General features: G+C 55.7%; 1 long non-coding RNA gene across 1 annotated transcript; it reads right to left on the bottom strand.

The window, feature by feature from the left end:
* Positions 1–348: 348 nt before the first annotated feature.
* LOC129010269 (uncharacterized) lies at positions 349–1,748 on the bottom strand. Its single transcript, XR_008492964.1, has 3 exons — positions 1,502–1,748; positions 764–847; positions 349–435 (listed from the first exon to the last, which is right to left on the bottom strand). It is a non-coding gene; the product is annotated as an uncharacterized LOC129010269 (long non-coding RNA).
* Between the last annotated feature and the right edge of the window lie 3,532 nt (positions 1,749–5,280).

Here is a 5,280-nt window from a genome sequence, read left to right as displayed (position 1 = left end):
TGAGCTCAGGACTTCAACGCCAGCCCAGGAGACATAAGGAGACCCCATCTCTGCAAAAGAAAAATAGCCAGGTGTGGTGGTGCGTACCTGTGGTCCCAGCTACTTGGGAGGCTGAGGTGGGAGGATTGCTGGAGCCCAGGAATTCAAGGCTGTAGTGAGCTGTGACTGCACCACTGCACTCAGCCTGGGCAACAGAATGAGACCTGTCTCAAAAAAAAAAATTAAAAATAAATCAATCAATAAATAAACATTAAGCCCACCCCCAGGCCCCAGACCCTGCCTGAGTCTGTTTGGCTGCCATAGATGGGTGACTGATCAACAGCAGGGTTGATCTCTCACAGTTTTGGAGGCCGCAGGTCTGAGATGATGGTGCCGGCGTGTTGGGGCCTGGTGAGGGCCCTCCTCCAGGTATAGACGCCGACTTCTTGTTGTGTCCTTATGTGGCAGAAAGCGGACAAAGCCTTCTCAGACCTCTTATGGGGGCACTAATCCCACCAGGAGGCTCCGTCCCCCTCACCTCATCACCTCCCAGAGGCCCCACCTCCTAATACCATCACCCCTGGGGGCAGGATTTCAACCTAGGAATTTTGGGGCAACAGAGACATTCAGCCCACGGCAGACCCCTTCCTCACACTCCTCCAAGTGAATCAAGACTAGCTCTGCCTTGCTGGGATGTGAAATCCGTCATCATAAATGGGTGCTTCCATGTCCCCCCTGATCTAGCATCCTCCACACCATCCCAGCCGCGACTGCCCGTTCTCACCAGAGCCTGTCAGCCAGGACCCACGGTGACGCGAGCCGTCGCCTCCCTGCTTGGACCGTGCAGAGGCTCCAGCTTTCATCCTGGCTGCAGGGAGAGAAGGCAGGGCAGACTCTGAAGGGGACAAGTGTCACGAGTAATGTCCCCCAGGAGACACTGAAGTCCCAGCCCCTGGCACCTGTGAGTGGGACCTTACTTGGAAATAGGGCCTTTGAAGACGTAAGTTAGATGGAGTCCTATTAGATTAGGGTGAGCCCTAAATCCAAACACTGTGCCCTTCTAGAGGAGGAGGACACAGAGGCAGGGGGAAGAGGGCTGAGTGGGGACAGACAAAGATCAAGGGGACGTGCCTAGAAGCCAAGGGTTGCCAGCACCAGGGGAGAGGCCTGGGACAGACCCTCCCACACAGCCGCAGAAACACCAGCACTGCCCATACCTTGGTTTTGGACTTTGGGCCTCGAGAGCTATGAGATGATACATTTCTGTTGCCTGAAGTCACCCAGTTTGTGGCCATTTGTCATGGCAGCCCCAGGAAACTGATACACCATCATCTTGCAAGGTAAGTGCCCCAGATGAGATATTTTCAGGGACTCCGGACAGAAGCCTCCTCTGCTTTTCTCTAACAAGTGAGGTGGAATTTGGGGGCACAATATTCACAGGTGAATTCACCCACAATGACCCCAAACCAGGCCTCAGTTCTGATGCCTTCCCTTCCAGGGCCCTGTGCTTGGCATAGCCGACCTCCATGGCTATACAGCAGTCTTCTCTGGGATCTGTCGCTCTTCTGCTCAGCTATTGGGCCTGATTTTCAGCACCATCTGCTTTCTGGTTATAGGAGAAGAGGGTCTCTTTCAATGCCACCGTGGAGAACTTTCTGGCTTCCGTAGCATTCCCTGAAGCCATAGTTGCTTCCAGACTCAGCCCTGGTGAGGGCTCTGCAGGCTGGCTTTCAGCTCCCCACCTTCCACCTGCAGGAGGCCCTCGTTGTCACTGTCCTGGTGAGAGACCCAATGCCACAACCCCACCCTGGAATTGGCCACCTCCAGGACCAACCGTCTTAGCTTGGGTGATTCCCAAAGGAGAGCCTGATATGACACTTCAGTGCATGTAGTTATTTTGGGAGGTGATCCCAGGAGGTAGGAGTGAGAGGTGGGGTGAGACAGGGAGGAGGAAACGCCTGTGTTATCGCAGAAGCTGCCTTGGGGGTCAGCTCTACTGTACCCAAGTCCCTGGGACCTTCTGAGGAGCCACAGGAATGCACCTCAGAGTTGTCCTTCTAAGCACAGGATGCTGGGGCGTGGAGGAGCCGATTCGCAGCCTCGTTGCCTGAGGGGTGTCCCTGGGGAGAACTCCCCACCTTTCAGGACACCCTGCACTTGGGCTGAGCAGTTTGCTGTGGAGTCAGAGAAAGTCCCAAGGCAGAACAGCTGCAGAGACAGGAGGGCCTTTCGGATGAGACTTGCCTGGCAATGGCCCACCCCGGCTGCTCTGAAACTACAGGCAAGCAGAGGACATATGGCCCAGGGCACCAAGAGCATCTACGGCCAAGAGCCGGGGATTTCCCACAAAACAAACCTAACCATTTTGGGGAAATGAATGCGCTTTTCTCACTTGCCTTGCTGAGTACGGGGCTTCTCCGGTGTCAGTGACTAGGAGTGCGGGCTCTGGAGTGAGCCTGGCATGAGTCTCGGCCCTGACCGGTTGACCAGCTGTATGGACCGGATATGTAACCCTGGGCAAGGCATTTACCCCCCTGAGCCTCAACATCTTCATCCCTCAAATGGGGAGGGGGATGATTCTCCCCTTACCGGGTTATTTTGAGCCTCAACAGGTATCATTAGCCAGACGCAGCTAGGCCAGTGCCTGGCAGTGCTACGGCTCAGTCATTTGCTTTTATTAGTTGGTCCAAGGCAGCCGTCTGCCTAGCTTGGGCGGAGATTAGCCTTGTCAGAGAAGAAATGCAAAAAGAACACTCGTTACTATTTAGGTTTAGACACTGGAAATAGGATTTGCAGCAAGACAATAGCCTTGCAATCTGGACTATTGTGTTAAAAATTCCCTAACTGGCCGGGCGCGGTGGCTCAAGTCTGTAATCCCAACACTCTGGGAGGCTGAGGCGGGGGATCACCTGAGGTCAGGAGTTTGAGACTAGCCTGGCCAACATAATGAAACACTGTTATCTACTGAAAATACAAAAATTAGCTAGGTATGGTGGCAGGCACCTGTAATCCCAGCTACTCCAGAGGCTGAGGCACGAGAATCACTTGAACCCAGGAGGTGGAGGTTGCAGTGAAACTCCATTTCCTAACCTCTCTCAGCTCCCAGTTACCACACCCCCAAGGGTGATCAGAGGAGATTCGGTCATTGGCCTGCTCCTCAGCGTGCTGTGAATCAGGCTTTCTGCCCTACGGAGAAGGATTTGACCTAAGAAATGGGGAAAACCCACCTCTCCAGGCCTGGGATAGTTGGAAGGAGGAGGCAGGCGCAGGGTGGAGGAAAAGGATTCCTGCCGGCTCCCGGCACTCAGTAACTTCACTGGCCCCTGTGGCCCCACAGGGTGGGTTGTCTGGTCTGCCGTCTTGAGCTTCTAGAGTGGCTGGCTTGCATCCACTGAGGCTGAGGGAGACACCCTAGGAGAGAAGCTGGGGGCTCCACCGAGGCCAAGGAGCTGAATGGCAAGTTGGGGGCAAGGGGCCTGGTCGGGCACTTGCTGTCACCAGATCAAATCTTTTGTTTCTGGCCGGGCACACTGGCTCATGCCTGTAATCCCAGCACTTTGAGAGGCCAAGGCAGGTGGATCACCTGAGGTCAGGAGTTTGAGACCAGCCTGGCCAACATGGAGAAACCCTGTCTCTACTAAAAATACAGAAATTAGGCAGGCGTAGTGGCATGCGCCTGTAATCCCAGCTACTCAGGAGGCTGAGGCTGGAGAATTGCTTAAAACTCTGAAGTGGAGGCCAGGCATGGTGGCTCACACCTGTAATCCTAGCACTTTGCGAGGCTGAGGTGGGCGGATCATGAGGTTAGGAGATCGAGACCATCCTGGCTAACACAGTGAAACCCTGTCTCTACTATAAAAATAAAAAATTAGCCGGGCATGGTGGCGGATGCCTGTAGTCTCAGCTACTCGGGAGGTTTAGGCGGGAGAATGGTGTGAACCTGGGAGGCGGAGCTTGCAGTGAGCCGAGATCGTGCCACTGCACTCCAGCCTGGGCGACAGAGTGAGACTCCATCTCAAAACAGAACAAAACAAAACAAAACAAAAATCTTTTGTCTCTGACCCAGGAGTCTTGTGTCTTCTGACAGCATCTGTGAGACTGGGGCCAGCTAATTTGTCCCATCTCAGGTCCTTCACAGCTCTAGACAGTTCCTCCACCACAGTGTCAGCTGTGGGTGCAAACAGAAAGCTGCCCAACCTCACCTAGCAAGCCCCAGGGCAGCCACTCTATAGCCAGGCACGGCAAGCATCTGGGGCACTTCGGGATCTGAGGAGCCCCACAAGCCTCGTCTTTGACTTCACAGGAGCCCCTTTCCCTCCACACCCAGATGTCATCTCGTGGGGGACATAAGACAGATCATCGACCGCCAAAGACTGAGGAGAACTTAAGCACTCATCCGAATGGTGGGTTCAGATGACTGGAGCTATTGCTTTTCCTGCTGCCTGGTACACGGGGGCTTGAGAAGGGATAAGACATGGAGAAGAGGTAAATGGCGACACTCTCTTCCCCTTCCAGTTCCATGGCCTCTAACCGTGCTCCCCACCCCGAGCATCCCTGGGAAGGGCTGAGGACTGCCCTGCTGGGGGCCTGAACTGGGTCCTGTGGGACTTGTTCTGGCCTTGGGGTTCCCCACTTTCCCAGTCGTGAAGCAGAGACGGGGCTGGCTGGAGCTGGCTCACAGCCCCAAGTGGGCCTGGGACCCAGTGGTAGCAGATACACCCTGGGTATCCAAGCGATGCTCAGGTCAGAAGAGCCACAGGGACACAGCTCGGCCACGAGCAAACACAGCTCGGCCATGAGCAAACACAGCTCTGCCACGCTGAGACAGTGTTGCAACAAGCCGGGCATTGGGGCTGACAGCTCGAGCCTGTGAATCGCCCCCACCCACTTGTGGTACAGTTCCCACCTCACACAGGAGGAGCCTGAGGCCCAGCAAAGTGAGGGGACCAGCTCCTGACCACAGAGCGGGAAGGATTCCAGTCCAGCTGGCTCAGATACCCACCTACATCCTCAGCCCTGCATTAGGGAGCTTCCCCGAGTGCCCCCCAGGCCAGTCCACACCCTGGTCAGCAGAAGCCTCTGCACCAGGAGAGCCCCACCCCGTTGCCCCTGCAGGGCACTCCTGACCTGGTGACAAGGTCCCCGGGGTCTGCTCCCTGCATGAGGGGCTGGGACACTTTCCAAAGAGAGAGACGCTGGTACACAGTGCAGCTGCAAGGACTTGGGTCTGGAGCCTCCCTGCTGGGCAGGGCCCTGTCCATCCATCTGCTGGCTTGTTGGGGCCAGTGCCACCTGGCAGGG

Source organism: Pongo pygmaeus, chromosome 1 (assembly GCF_028885625.2).
Source record: "Pongo pygmaeus isolate AG05252 chromosome 1, NHGRI_mPonPyg2-v2.0_pri, whole genome shotgun sequence".
NCBI lineage: Eukaryota > Metazoa > Chordata > Mammalia > Primates > Hominidae > Pongo > Pongo pygmaeus.
This window is presented reverse-complemented; position numbering and strand designations above follow the sequence as displayed.